Below are 14,913 nucleotides of genomic sequence, written 5' to 3'. Positions count from 1 at the left end.
TTTAGTGTGTGCCTCTGTTGCCTGCTTGTGACCCGGTTTTGTGTGTGCCTCTGTTGCCTGCTTGTGACCCGGTTTTGTGTGTGCCTCTGTTGCCTGCTTGTGACCCGGTTTTGTGTGTGCCCTTGTTGCCTGCTTGTGACCCGGTTTTGTGTGTGCCTCTGTTCCCTTCTTGTGATCCAGTTTTGTGTGTGTGTGTGGGTCAAATGCAATAGGTGTAGCATTTGAGAGAGATTAGGCTATTGGCTTTGTAAATGACAATGCCATTTATTTATGTTTTCAAAGCCAACACATAAATAAAAATGTTGTCATTTACAATGCCAATAGCTCTAACTTTTCCAAAGGCGAAACCGTTGCATTGTAAATGCTTGTTTTAATCCTTTTATCATGTAATGGATCTTAAAAATGGAAAAAAACAAAAAACAAAAATGCATGATGAGTATTGTATTGCTAGACCGAAATTCTCTTCACAACTAAGTTTTATCTTGAAATCGTGCGTTTTATTGTATTGTTTTTTTAGATTGTTACTATTGTACCATTTATGATGTATTTACCCAAAATAAAGAATTACACCTCTCTGTTGTCTTTGAAACATCTGGTACTATATCAATTTTTAATTTGGTGGCAGAATGGCACAGGAGTTTAAAGCCCCTGTTTCAGATGGCCAAGCTCGGTCTGCTTGATCCATTTCTGTCTGGTAGACTCGGTCATTCACCCTTTCAACGTGAATAAGTGTTACTGCCAATAATGTAGTCCTGTGAGGTCACAAAACTGAGCCAGCAAGAGCTTGATTGGAACATAGTATAATTAATAGTATTTACTTGTGCAGTTTTTGCTTGTGTATTGCTATGGGCACTATTGCAAACTTCAATTCTGACCAAAAATATTTTGGAAAATGACAGGCCAGTTTAAACGAGCATTGGCAAAGCCAATAGTTCTCGCCTATGGGAGATCTATTGGCTTTTCCAATGTGTTTCTTTAGCCATGCAGTACAGGAGTACAGCCTCTATCCAGCATGGCTGAGCAAAAATATCGCTGTCATGCAGTCTACACTGGCCGTGTCATGTACTTTTGTTTACTCTCAACCATGCTACTCAACAGCCGCACTGTGGTTTAGGTTTGATAAACCATCCAAACGGTTTAAGTCTGATAATAACCATTTGGATGAAAAGGACGCTTGACTGTCTTCTCTGTACATCATTGAATCCTCCGTTGCTGTCTCTAATTTTGAAATTCATCGCTCCACTCGACTCACGTCGCTTGATTGTACTTGGATCACCATAGATGTTGGAATAACCAGGAGCGTCTCTTCTTCTATTGGGGCTGTGACCTTGACCCCCGTTCTTTGTCCTGATGAAGACCCGCCTTGACTACCTAACGGAGCCAAGTTTGGGTTGAAACGTCGACGACGTTGTAGGGCCCAGATCGACCAAGGCTCTGTGTGATTAAGAAATACTCATTACACAGCAGAGCGATTGCCGTTTACCACAATTCTAGCCTATTCTTTCCCATGTACATATTCAAATTCTCACTGTATATATTGAACACTAAACAGCACTGAGCACTAATGTCACTTTTCACTTATTGTGCATATACCACACTTCATGTTGACAGCTTGTTTACAAATCTGTAAAAAATACATAAATTATTCAATTTATATAAACAAACAAGTGAATAGACAGATATTCGTGTTCACTCTTGATTATTTGTTATGTTGTGTATCCTGTCTGGACAACCGAGATACCTCTGTTAATAACTACAGAATGATATATTAACACTAGATGTTCTTACAAGAAATAATTGAAAATACCCGACAAAACCATTGTTTTTGTTTTCCTGCCAGTTATTTAGGCATCCTTTTACAATGAATGAATGAATAAATCACACCCATCCTCCTGTTGAATAAGTAGGAATGTAGTTTGTATAGTAATATTGCAGTGTTATTTCTTGAACGGTGCAAGTGCTAAGTGTGAGAATGCAATGTGTGCACCAGAGAATAGGATGTACATGTTAACGAATGTGGTGTGTACATCGCTGGGAAGTGCACGTTTATGTACATTGATCAGTAATGTGTGTGCTACAAAGCAAGATGGCATAGAATATTGGTACTGAATCCAAGATGTACATTAATGGATCCAAAATGTACATTGAGGAAGGAGAGATTTACACACTTTATCCTTGCTGTACGTTATACGATGCCATAGAGACCTGCGTAAGACAAACAAGTATATGATCTATGTCAACACCAATATGTAGCTAAATCATGTGTTCTACCATGGATGAGAATGTCTTATCCATAAATGGATTCCAGATTCAGATGAACACCCTGCTCCTTGGAGGGTCTGAGAACCACTTGCTATGCTTTAACTGGCCGTCTACTTCTGGAGTACCCCCATCATTGACACTAAAATAAGGGACCTGCGAGTCCTATTCATCTTAGAGCTTTGGTTTGTTCCCCATGTCAACATAGTGTTAAAAACATGGATCTGCAGCTGGACGTGCTCTAGAAAATCTACCTGACCTCAAAACAGTAGGTGGAACTGCTGACAACCCCTGTATTTGCATGTTTAGACTACTGGAACATCATGTACTTTCAAAGAGACTCATTTAGAGGAATCACAAGTGAAGACATCTAGAACATGATTGAACCTAGCTAAGCAAGAACAAAAACCAGCACACAAAATTATATACTGAACCTAGGTAGAAGCAGTATCAAGTTCAAATTTCTCTGCACAATGTATGGGGCCTCTTAAGACAAACGATCTGGATACCTACAGAAACGCTCATCACTCTCCATGCGGCACTGGAACCTTGTATTTTGTGAAGGCACACTCGCTCACCCAATGACCTTAAAATGGCCTAACCATAAAGGGTGAACCATTTGTGGCATTTTAATCCTTATTTATATTGTTGGCCATTGCTTAGAGATGTGCGTTATCTTTATCCTTATTTATATTGTTGGCCAATGCTCATTTAATAGAATGTTACTAAGGTACTGATGGAATTGAGAATGTAGAATATGGAATGTGTTTGAAGGTGCCTCTCATGTTAGCTTGTCTCTTGCTGATGTGGTGGCTGGTACGTTTTTCTATGATCAGCTGTACTTCTAATAAAATTACCTTTTGGACATCACTAAGTGTGTGCAACCATCTTCATCACACCATTGTAAGGCTGCTCCCCAGTCTGTGAAGTGAGCTCCATCAGGACCGTCATGTGTGGGTGGGCGGCATTGGGCAACAGCCAGGGACTGCACTCTACAAGGGCCCGATGACCCGCCCTGCAAAATGCTTTCCAAATAGTACAAAGACAATGCTGGGGCAGAGCATGCTCATTTTCCAGTAAGAGACGGCTGGCGGTGTCCAAGCACTAGATGGAGTCAAAACCTGACAATGACATTACAAATCGAGCATGGTCTTTTCTTCACATAACCTATTTTTTCTTGGGTTATGTTTTGAAAGGGAACTGTACGTGTGTATTTAGTGGAATAGTGCATTTACTTACTTAGACCTCGTGTCTTGAATCCTGCTGTGTCCTTTAAGTTGTTATCCTTCCAAAGTCAATAAAATGGGTGCGATTGAGTTAGGTAGCAATAAAAATCCCCATAGGGTAACCATTTAGAAAAGACACATGTTATTATGTTTCGGTTTGGGTCTAAATCTGCTCTAGTGCTCTCTACGTGCATATAAGTTCTGTGGTGCGTGTACGCGATGGAAGGTCATACTATTGCTATCTATTGTAGAGGTGATGGGAGCCTGCATTCTGCTGCTCATGGTGTATCAGTAGTCCGGAATTCCTTTGAGTAAAAGCCACACATTCTTCGGAAAAGCACAACCAGGTTTGACAAGCAACATTGGAACAATGCGCCTTGAGACCCTACGGGTATGTAGCGCGCTTTATAAGTGTCACTGATTGATTGATTGAAAACACCATTTACTAGTAAAGATTTAATTGAGGGACAAACCTCAAACCTACTCTCAAATTTACCTTTACATTCTCTCTGTTTGTCTCCAATAGTATGGGTCTTCTAACTTGCTTGTAAATGCACATTTGCCCAGATTTCCCCTAAGATTCCTTGAAGAGAACCAAGACGTGGCCCACACGGTCGTTTTGAGCTTGGCCCCACATAGGCTTTTGACGTGCTTGTACGGACTCCAAATCCAAGGGCCGGACCGAACAACCAACCCTTTAGGAAAAGCATGTAAAGTCATTTTCATGATTCAGAAATGTTACCTAAATCCGTAGCGCATTTATGGGGCTTAAAAGTGACTCTGCATTTAATTGAAAAAAAAAGAAAAATGTGGATCCATAAGATAAATAAATATGTACAGCAGACCTACTGCAAAGTGCACGTTATATGAACCGCAATTTGACGCATGCACGCAGCACGAGGCATCTGGCTAAAAGTGTAGGAATAGCAAACCCAACAGTGCATGGAGGTTTAGCTGCTGGTCAGAGGAATTTGGCTGCATTGAGCAGAAAGCTATAATCAGCAAAGTGGAGACTTACGGCAGATTATTCTCATGACCCGGCCTAATGTGACAATCAGTCAGCCAAGAACGACTTCAGTTTTTGCGGCTGGGGGGGGGGCCTTCTTCAGACAAAGCAGGAAACACAATGCAGGAGGAAGCCCGAGAGGCCCAACCACAGACACGTAGCTCATGCATGGTGATGCGCATGCGTGCAAGTCACCCGCTGCTGACGGCTGCTGCACTACACGGCAGCCGTTATTGACTTGGCGCCCCTTGTTTGTTGAGGTCTAAACCACAATGCCGAGAAAGGGGGACAGCAGAGATGTCAAAAGCTGTCTTTCTTTTCAGAGTGCCCCTCGACCTTTTGCCCTGGTTCGAGGCAGCTGTGTGACTAGAAGGGAGAAGAAAGAAAAGAGATGTTGAAACTGCCTTGTAGAGCCTCTTAGTTTTAATTTATTGCACGTGGGCCTAAACCCTTTCCTCTGTTTGCTGTCTTGCTGCCTCACGTTGAAATAAGGAATGAAGGCGTGCATACTTGCTTCCAGCAAGTCAGCTCAATCAATTAAGCTCTCGTTGCTGACTGGTGGAGTGAACTGGAGATCACAGTGGGGTTAGGCAAAGGTTTTTTTATCCATAGTGTGTGAATGTGAATTGATGAATGAAACATAGAGGCCTGATTCTGAAAGGTGTCAGGCCCTGCAGCCCAGCAGCCAAAGAGGTGGCGTTGTGTGACAGGGAGAGAGCAGGAGAGTGCCATATTCACAGCGATCAGAAGCTCCTCCCCTCTCTCAAGCACCGGCACTGATTGCTGCACCGTGCAGCACACATACAAAGTTGTAAAAGCATGGAGAAATGAAAGATTTCTTAGTTTTATGCCTGCTTTACAGCTGCTTTACTTTTTGGCACTAAACCCTTTCTACCAATGCTAGTGAATAGGGTTTAGAGTAAAAAGCATGGGTGATTGCATGGGAACACCCATGTACCACTCATGTAAAGCCCCCTTGGCTCAAAGTAATGCAAAGCAGCGTTTTACGCTGATTTGTGTTACTTTTACATACAAACTAACCCTAATACCAATTAGTGTTGGTTTGTAAATCCCAAAATAGGTTTAGCGTCAGGTTTGCATTGAAAAAGTAACGCTAACCTGACGCTAAACCTGTGAGAATCTGGGCCAAAGTTGTGTGTGGTTCACATCTACGTACCTCAGACAAAAAAATTGCAAACAACAAGCTACATTTTGTAGCGTCTGCATGGAGCTTTTCCAATTGGTTGAAAACATTCCATGTGGTAGGTTGCTGGCTGCCATTCAGAATACCTCTGTGTTTGGACAAGAAATCATCCTAATTTTTCTGGTTATCATGAGGAGCCTTATGCGGGCAGATATTTTTTCCCCAATTTTGCATGATTCGCCTTCAATGCAAACCATTACAACTCAGGCCTAGTTACTAATTTGAATCCTGCAAGAGCAACTCAACGTTCCGCCCTTCTGAGTTTGATAAATTGAGAAACATTTGATTGCGCAATATAATTTCCTGCCAACTTGCAGTACTCAGCTTTGTTAGAAAGTCTCTGTTAATGCAATGTGTAAATCATTAAGTGGAGATGGGAACTCATGACTGTCAGCCCTCGCTAACTGCCCTCTTGCACTCATGGACTCTCCCCCAGGGTAAGGGTCTCAGGATTCTACTTGAGCTTGTTTCAATGCCTGGAGCCCACCACACCAACACAGGTCTATACGTTACTTGCAGAGTTTCATAAACCTTGTAGTGGATTGCATTACATACATGTAAGTGGGTGTGGTCACTTTGCATGAAGCATTTATGGTGCAAAATGCCCTTTGGTAGAGCCACCATGTCTTTATGGTATGAAATGTGCTAGTAGTTGACAACTAAATTTAGAGGCTGTGAGCAAGTTCTGAAAGATTTGCAATGGACTGGTAACTTGGCCCCATTGATTGAAGAACTCCAGATGTAGTTGCATACTCTTTGCAGGGACTATTTACCACGCTATTGAAGATTAAAGAACCTCTCTCTCTCTCTCTCTCTCTCTCTCTCTCTCGTCAACATCAAATAACTGACACCATGCTCAGATTTCATACTACATCACTTTCAACTCTCATTGCTGCCTTTAATGTCTTGGTGACTCTCATTGGTTCAGACCCGTCGTACTGATTTCAAATGCCTATTTAGAAATTTGACCTGCACCAACTGTTTCTCCCAAATTTCTGTGACAGGAAATTTCCCTCTCTTGCTCAATGTGTATTGTTTCATCTTCTTCTTACACTCCTCAACTCTTTGTTTCACATCTTGATAAATGCTGCTTCCAGTCTTCCTGGAACTAACAGTTGTTGCAGCTTTCTTCTTTAACCACCACAGAACTAAATATAACCCTGGGTTCTTCCCTCTTAAAAGTTCAAGTTGGAAAATAAATTGTAGTTTGAAAAGAAAGAAGACAACCCTGCTGTGCCTTACTCCAACTGGCCCCTCCATTAAATTACAACTGTACAGCCTCATCAACAACTCGCTTAAAGCGCTTCACCTGTCCATTGACCTCTGAATGATACACTGCTTTCCTCTTATAATGAATACCGCACCTCACCAGTTATTCAGAAAACTTGTAAACTGTGGGCCATTGTCCGACCTCAAACTATCTGCCAGAACGTTTCTGCAAAATATGTTTTACCAAGAAATTTATCACATAATAAGAAGACACATTCTCTGAAATCTTCATTTCTGGTTTCTTGTTGTAGTAGTCAACAAACACTATGGCATGAATATTCTGCTTTCTGAGTGCACAGAGAATATATCATGAAGATTGCGAGAAGATCTGATGTGATCATAGATCCAGTAGGTTACCTTATTTTTTAGATCCAGAGTGGTCTCTTTAGCACTGGATGGAAGGTTTGGAGGTGTTGGGAAATTAAACCACATACGGGCAAGAGGCAAGGGGTAGATTATTCCCAGGGAGAGGTTCAAATGAGGTTGCGGCTCAGCTACAGTCAGTAGACCCCCGGGCCTTCAGACTGATATGTCACTGCTTTACGGATTGCCCATATATTGGTTATATAGGTCACAGTCTCTTGGTGCATTGATTCCTTGCATTGAATGAATGCCTAGTTCTGCAAAGGACTTTCCTCCTCAGGAGTCTGAAGGAGAGGGGGTCTCAGGAGGTTAGCATTGGAAGTTTTTAGGGTACCATGGGTTCTGTAGTGGCATAGCTGGGCCGTTGCTCATTGACATGTTGACAACATACAAAATGGCACTGATGCAGCGTTTTGGTTCTCCAATGAACCTTTTTCCCTGACTGAGAGGTGATGGGAGATAACATTTCATCAATCAAATGTCAATTAACTGTGTAACCCATTTGGCTACACAATAAGGACCAAGAATCATCAGTAAATATAGTTTACAAGGTTTATTACAGGTTAGCAATCAAGTTAAGATACACAACTCTTAGCACCATGCTATAAAGGCACAGAATTACAAATGGGAAACCCAACCTCCTAAAGAGGTTTAGGCATACCAGTTTAGACCAACAAGAAATTCAGTCACATCAATAGATTACATATTACAAGTGGCATACAGTAAAATCTTTGGATAATAATTTGTAAGTATGGGTAAGGTTGCATTTAAAACGAAATACGTATAACATTGTCACACATATCACATAAGCATTTGTCGTTTCTAGAATAATCAGATTCTACATATGTGAGGATAGTTTCTATTCAATCATGTAAACAGTAAATTCCATTTAATGTATTATGGCACACATTATGTAAATTAAATTCGTTTTCATAGTGAGTACATATCTACTAAGGATGATTTATTAATATTTCATTTGACACAGTTAAAACACATAGTTTGAGTAAAATTCACTAGTCCTACAGTAAATGAACTCTAGAAATAAATGTCAAGTGCAACACTTATTTTAATATTGTTAGACTACACGAGAAACATGCGCTAAGTGAATGTTTTTGTTATGAAATTGTGAAGTGTACAGGTGTAGCCACAATTGCACAGCACCAGCACCACAGTGGAACACAAAGCTTTCCATGGGCTCTGATAAGCGAAAGAGCCACTGTGAGATAAGGAAGCTCTGTTTGTCTTCGTTTTAACCCCTTCGATACTTATGACGAGCTCAGTTCGTCATAACTGCCGCGGAACGCCCACGCGGGGCTAATTACCCTCCTGTGCGGGCATTCCATGGGAGTGGGCGGAGTCGTGACGAGCTCAGCTCATCCAGAGCACAGCTCCACTAAGCAGCATGATGAGCTGGACTTGGCACGAGCACCACGCCGCCTCGCACGCCCCCCCCCCCGCACCATGGGAGAATTAGCCCCACGTGGAAGGGGTTAAATTGCTGTCTCAGTTGTCAAGAAAATGTTACTCTGCTTATCTTCACAGCTATTGACGTTACAAAACAGATTGCCACAGAGGCTGGTATCCACAAGAGAGGCTAAAAATAATGCTTTCTTCCTAGTTATCCTCATCACCTGTGATTCCAAGTAAAGGAGGGTAGTAAAGAAGGTGCCATGTTGCTAAACACTTTATTATCATGAAGTTGAATTGACATAGGAACAACAGAGCAACAGAGTGCCACGCCCGTCCCTCACCTCCAACTGCTCAGCCATGCATCCTTCACATTCGGCCTCACTCTACACTCAATCATTCCAGTATAATGTTCCAGATTCTCCACAAGCAGCATTCGGACACTTACAGGTTCAACAGCAGCAGGCACAAAACAGACATAAAAAGCAAGGACAGTGACTTAGCATCCCATGCCATGTGCCTGTACAAAGCGAGTGATATTGAAGTCAATGGGGTGATCCTGTGTCACTCAGAACCTGGGTAATAATGATATGAACTACAAGTGGTTCCATTGGGTGGAACCAAAAATGTCTTTTATGACCTCAGTAATTCTTGAGAAAGATTCGAATGGGAAAGCAATTGCCCTAGTCTGCACACAAGAATTCACAGTACATGAACATTCCTTATTGCCTTTTAGTCCAAAATTATTTTTATATATCATATTTTCAAATCGGCTGTCAAACACAATTCAGCATATAATAACGTAACAACAATAGTCCAGCAATTGGTGACTGGTGTGGCAAATGGTGAAACAGACAAGAATTATATCAAATTCATACAAAAGAAGATAACATAAACATAAAAGGTCTCTGTCCTATTTTGAATTTCAACAGTAACCCACAATGTCTATAAATGTATGATTACAGTGACTCAGGACTTAAGAGAGCACTACGTCGACATTTAAATCCTGGTATCTGTGTGATTGTAGTATCATCAAGTAGGCTCTTCCTCAGGACAAGTTAAAACCTAGCGACAGCCCCAATATTCTAAAAGTAAAGACGAATCAACTCCTCCAATTATGGATGGAGCGTAGTGGCGGAAGGCTAACTTCAACTACAGACAAACGTCAATATATGGTTGATTATCTAATGGTTTCAATAATAGGGCATCAGTCAAGTCTCTACCTCCATGCAGATCCATGGCCCGAAATATGGACAATCCAAACGAGAGATGTATCTCGTTGAACTGGGAATCACTATGCCCCCGTACCAATCCGCGGTGCCACACCAGCAGGTAAATAGTTCCTGTTTCAATCGCTTGCTATGGAAGAGTTACACTTCCTCCCTTAAAATTGCCTACAACTATGGCAAATTTCGAGGTAACTTCACGGACTCCATATGACTCGGACCCGTAGTGGAAGAACGCGAGGAACTCTCAAAACTGTACAAAGCGAGTGGTAGGCAGTGATTCTTTGACAATGTTGTCATAGAAAGTATGCCTCTACTCTCACCGAAAATCAGGCCTTTCCTGGACATCAGTGGAAGTGCAGGTGTTCTCAGCGACAGTGGGTTGCGTAAAAGAGTACAAAGTAGAAGGATCATTGGCCCATGCTGCCCTGAGGGAGAGCAAACACTATATTGTGACACATCCTGGTAAGCCTTAGCTACACAGCTTCTGTCAGACATCCATCCTCTCTCCAGTTGAAAGTAAATGCCAGGCTAACGCACCACACACACCAGCACGTCATTACGTCATTACATTCTCTCAGCTCACTTGACTCTTTCTAGCACGAGCTTAAACGTGCACGGAAAGGTGACAGAGAAGGCACAAGTTGCGGTGTGGTGTAATATGAGAATGGTATTAAAACCTTTTTCGAGGGTGTTTTAGTCTCCGCGTCTGGCATGGACCAGAACATCTGCTGTTCGCTAGATTAGCAATGGGGGGGGGGAGACATGCAGTTCTGCCTGGCGCGTCTTCCTCCCCCCATGCTTGGGGTGTACCTATACTAAAGGCAAAACTGGCGCGTAAATTAATGTTTAACAAATCTCATTAGTCGAACAGTAGAAGGGTTACACCAGTTGTTATTTTGGGACTAGGCAACGTGGGAACACATTTAAGATCGAATAAAGAACTGAAGCACTGCCGCATGCCCGGCTATTAAAATGTGGGCTAGGAAGTGCTAGGGGCATGAGCGATGAATACAACCAGGTGTTCTGAAGATTTGTAGAACGTGATTGATAAAACCGCAAAGAACTATTTTCCTACAGTCAACTTCTCAGTGTGAAAGAAAGCAAAGGCATGGATGGAGCTGTATAATAATTATTTTCTAAAATATCTGTGTGGTTAAATAGGTTGAGGTTCTTTCAAGTCTATTACAAGGAATGGTTTTATTCTTGAGAAGGTTTTTGTTTTCTCTTATATCTTAGGTCTTGCACCCTTTGACCTTTGTTTCCCTTTCTTTGTCGCGGCCTAATCAGCAAATGAAGAAACCAAATAGTTTTGGCTAAAATATGAAGAAGCACTGACTGGTGTTAGACACATCTCCTTCTCTTTTCTCTTTTCCCAGAATCGACAAGGCTTCATAATGATCGACCTCACAGTAATTATCCTCCCACCCTTCTTGCACTAGACCTTTCCCCACAGCCCTGTACGAATTCAATCTTAATAAACATGATTGTAGAATGAAACCAGTACCAGGTTCAACAATCATTACACAGTAGATGGCTGGTAGGATTGTCAGTTCTGGTTTCCGAAATGTGAGTAAAGCATGTGGAGGTGGAAGGTAAATGTGATACATCAAGTAGCAATAATTATTTATCACTATAAACCTCATTGTTGAGGCCCTCCCAGGAGAACTGAGTCCAGTCCTGCATGCTGATGCAAAGCCATACTTAAAAGCAGCGTGTGCGCTATGCAAATGACTCTCATGAGGAGACATTCAAGTGGAAGGAATTAATTGGCCTAATGGTGTTTATCAGCTGCTGTCAGAAACCTTTTCAGAGGGTCAGGGGGTTACAGGAATTTCATGGGCCCAACCGTGGTGGTTGAGGCCTTTTACTCTTGATGTCCCTGGCAAATTTTGTAAGCGCAGCCCCTGTAAAGTGTGTATATCAATCAATCAAGGCATTTGTATTGTGTGTTACTCACCCGGAGGGTCTCAAGGCGCATGGGGTAGGGGGGTCCCCTTCTGCTCGAACAGCCAGGTCTTGAGTTGCTTCCTGAAGGCGAGGTGGTCTTGGGTCAGTCGGAGGTGGGTGGGGAGGGAGTTCCACGTCTTGGCGGCCAGGTAGGAGAAGGATCTTCCTCTTGTTGTGGCTCTTGGGATGCGGGGGACGGCGGCGAGGGCGTGGCTGGTCGATCGAAGCTGGCGGGTGGGAGTGTAGAAGTTCAGGCGCTCGTTGAGGTATCTTGGGCCTTGGTTGTGGAGAGCTTTGTGTGCGTGGGTGAGGAGTCGGAACGTGATTCTTTTGTTGACTGAGCACAGTGAGCAAACCAGACCCCTGCAAGTCAGGTTTGGAGGGGTTCTCCCGCCAGTGCTTAATTTGTAAAATATGAAGTGCAGGTGCTCATTTTTTTTAGGAGGCCCACCCACTTCCCTCGGCTCCACCCACTTCCACCAGTGGCTCCTCCTGGAAGTAAGTGAGGTCAGATTCAGGAAGCGCCGGGACTGCTTTGAGGCCTGCGCCGGCAGTTACACAGTCCTGTCATCCCGCTGCATACAGTCAACAAAGCTGCCAAGGTTTCAGATTGCCATGTGTGACATTTTCATAATTTCAGCGTAATTATGAGTGACATTCAATGACTACGAGTGACACTTTCTCCCCAGCAAAATCAAGCAATGAAGACGATGGTAAGATATAAAAATCTGAAATTGCACCCATATGCGCAACAAGAAATTCTTAAAACTGCTGCAGAGCAGCAGAAATTGAAGGGCACTAACCAACTGCCCTGCTGGAATTTTTAAAAAGACTTTACTTATGCCCATGTTGACGAGCTCTAAGTTAGTAAATTAAATTTGGCTTCATTAGAGAAGAGTGACTGTTTTTTGTCACAGGTGGTTGAAAGGGCTGGTGATGCAATACTGTACGAGTTTTGTAATGTAGGGCCTGTGTTAAACCCTGCTCCTAGCCTTATTCAGCAGTAGTGTAAGCCGTAGCCTCTGGCATTTTGGTAAAAGAGGAAAAATGCAAGCTTCTTCATTAAGTGCAAGCAGAGTTAATCAGAATCATTTATTATTTTCAGTGCTGGGGTAGTAGTGGGTATACACCGTTACAACGCATCTTTTACTCCGCACTACCATTACAACGCGACTTTTACTCCGCATACCATTACAACGCATTGCGCTGGGGGGCGCTCTAGGATAGGGAATAAGTATAATTTACTATCCAACACCTTCCCTAGGGTCCACGGGGACTGGAGTTAGAATAGTAAATTATACTTACCACTATCCAGCACCGCAAAGCGCTATGCGTTGTAGTGGTATGCGTTGTAAAAGTCGCGTTGTAACGGTATGCGGAGTAAAAGTATGCAGAGTAACGTCATACATCCGTAGTAGTGTATCCCAGGAAGCAGAGGTGGTGCGGATAGCAGGCTCTGGTGTGGCCATCTGCATGATGGCCTCTCTGGGTTGCTGCCATCTGCATGCTGGCCTCGCTGGGTTGCTGCCATCTGCATGATGGCCTCTCTGGGTTGCTGCCATCTGCATGCTGGCCTCGCTGGGTTGCTGCCATCTGCATGCTGGCCTCGCTGGGTTGCTGCCATCTGCATGGTGGCCTCTCTGGGTTGCTGCCATCTGCATGCTGGCCTCGCTGGGTTGCTGCCATCTGCATGATGGCCTCGCTGGGTTGCTGCCATCTGCATGATGGCCTCTCTGGGTTGCTGCCATCTGCATGCAGGCCTCGCTGGGTTGCTGCCATCTGCATGCTGGCCTCTCTGGATTGCTGCCATCTGCATGATGGCCTCTCTGGGTTGCTGCCATCTGCATGCTGGCCTCGCTGGGTTGCTGCCATCTGCATGCTGGCCTCGCTGGGTTGCTGCCATCTGCATGATGGCCTCGCTGGGTTGCTGCCATCTGCATGCTGGCCTCGCTGGGTTGCTGCCATCTGCATGATGGCCTCGCTGGGTTGCTGCCATCTGCATGCTGGCCTCGCTGGGTTGCTAGACTGTGTCAGATGATACCTGCTTACAAACACACCCATTACAGAGCGCACGGCCTGCATTTGAGCACCCTTTCAGGGGGCATGGCAGCACAGCACATACAGGATAAACCTACCACAGCACAGCAGGTGTTGTGACCAAGGAACTGCCTGCTGCATAATCTCACCCAGGGAGACACTGCTGTCGTAGGGTGAGACAGCATGTTCTGTGGGTGTCAGCTGCTGCGTTGGCTGAGATGATAACAGTGCCCAGACAGTGCACGCACGCTGGTTCAAGTTGTTTTGCATTCTAGTGTACGTTTTTGAAATTCTATGTTTTTTTTTCTTTGATGCAAACAAACGTACACGTAGTTAAATTTCCGACATGCCTCTTTCTTTTCAAGCATGGTGTTTCAGCTGTCAGCGGCCATGCAGACTATTACTTGAACAGATAAGCACACCCGGGGATGAACTTTCACACAGCTGGAGTGAGAGGCAGTTGGGCAATGTGTGGGGTGAGGATTCAGACTCAAGCTGGATGACCCCGGGTACGGCCATGTCTCCTGCGCTGTGAAAGTAACGAATCAGAGGATTACCTCGGCAGATTCTGGGACAGGGCCGGAAGTGCCAGAAACACTAATGAGAAGGAGCAGAGGTAGGCCAGACTGCATAATTAGCATTTTGTTTTGGGCTGACACCTTTCTTATACTTTTTTGCCTTATTCTATTGATGAAGGTTTGCGAGTGCTTCTTTCACAAGACCTGCAAATTGTATTGTGAGCAAACAACGTTAGTTTTTGTCATTTCACTCTGTTTTCCTTCTCACAGTCAAAATGGCACCCCGTCCATATTAGAATTATTGTTTTACCTTTTTAAACGAGCGTTTTAAATCTCTTAACGCAGAAGACAAGTTTGACTTTTATTTTAAGCCTATAATAAAACTTACAGTTGCACCAGGAGTAGGGCCATGATTGTACGGGCCAGCAGCAGAGCGCGACGATTCTTG

At 43.6% G+C, this 14,913-nt stretch overlaps 1 protein-coding gene across 5 annotated transcripts in view; it reads left to right on the top strand.

Moving 5' to 3' along the window:
• Nucleotides 1–14,913, top strand: part of CHST3 (carbohydrate sulfotransferase 3) — a 277,639-nt gene that overhangs the window by 26,492 nt on the left and 236,234 nt on the right. The window contains exon 1 of one of the 5 annotated variants that reach the window (XM_086922120.1): nt 14,462–14,563. The exons of 3 other annotated variants lie outside the window; for them this stretch is intronic. The gene's annotated coding sequence lies outside the window, so the exon portion shown is untranslated. Of the gene's footprint in view, nt 1–14,461; nt 14,564–14,913 lie in introns of those variants that run through there. One more of the 5 variants, XM_086922122.1, reaches the window with a different exon arrangement.

Source organism: Lissotriton vulgaris, chromosome 5, assembly GCF_964263255.1.
Source record: "Lissotriton vulgaris chromosome 5, aLisVul1.2, whole genome shotgun sequence".
Taxonomy (NCBI): Eukaryota; Metazoa; Chordata; class Amphibia; order Caudata; family Salamandridae; genus Lissotriton; species Lissotriton vulgaris.
This window is presented reverse-complemented; position numbering and strand designations above follow the sequence as displayed.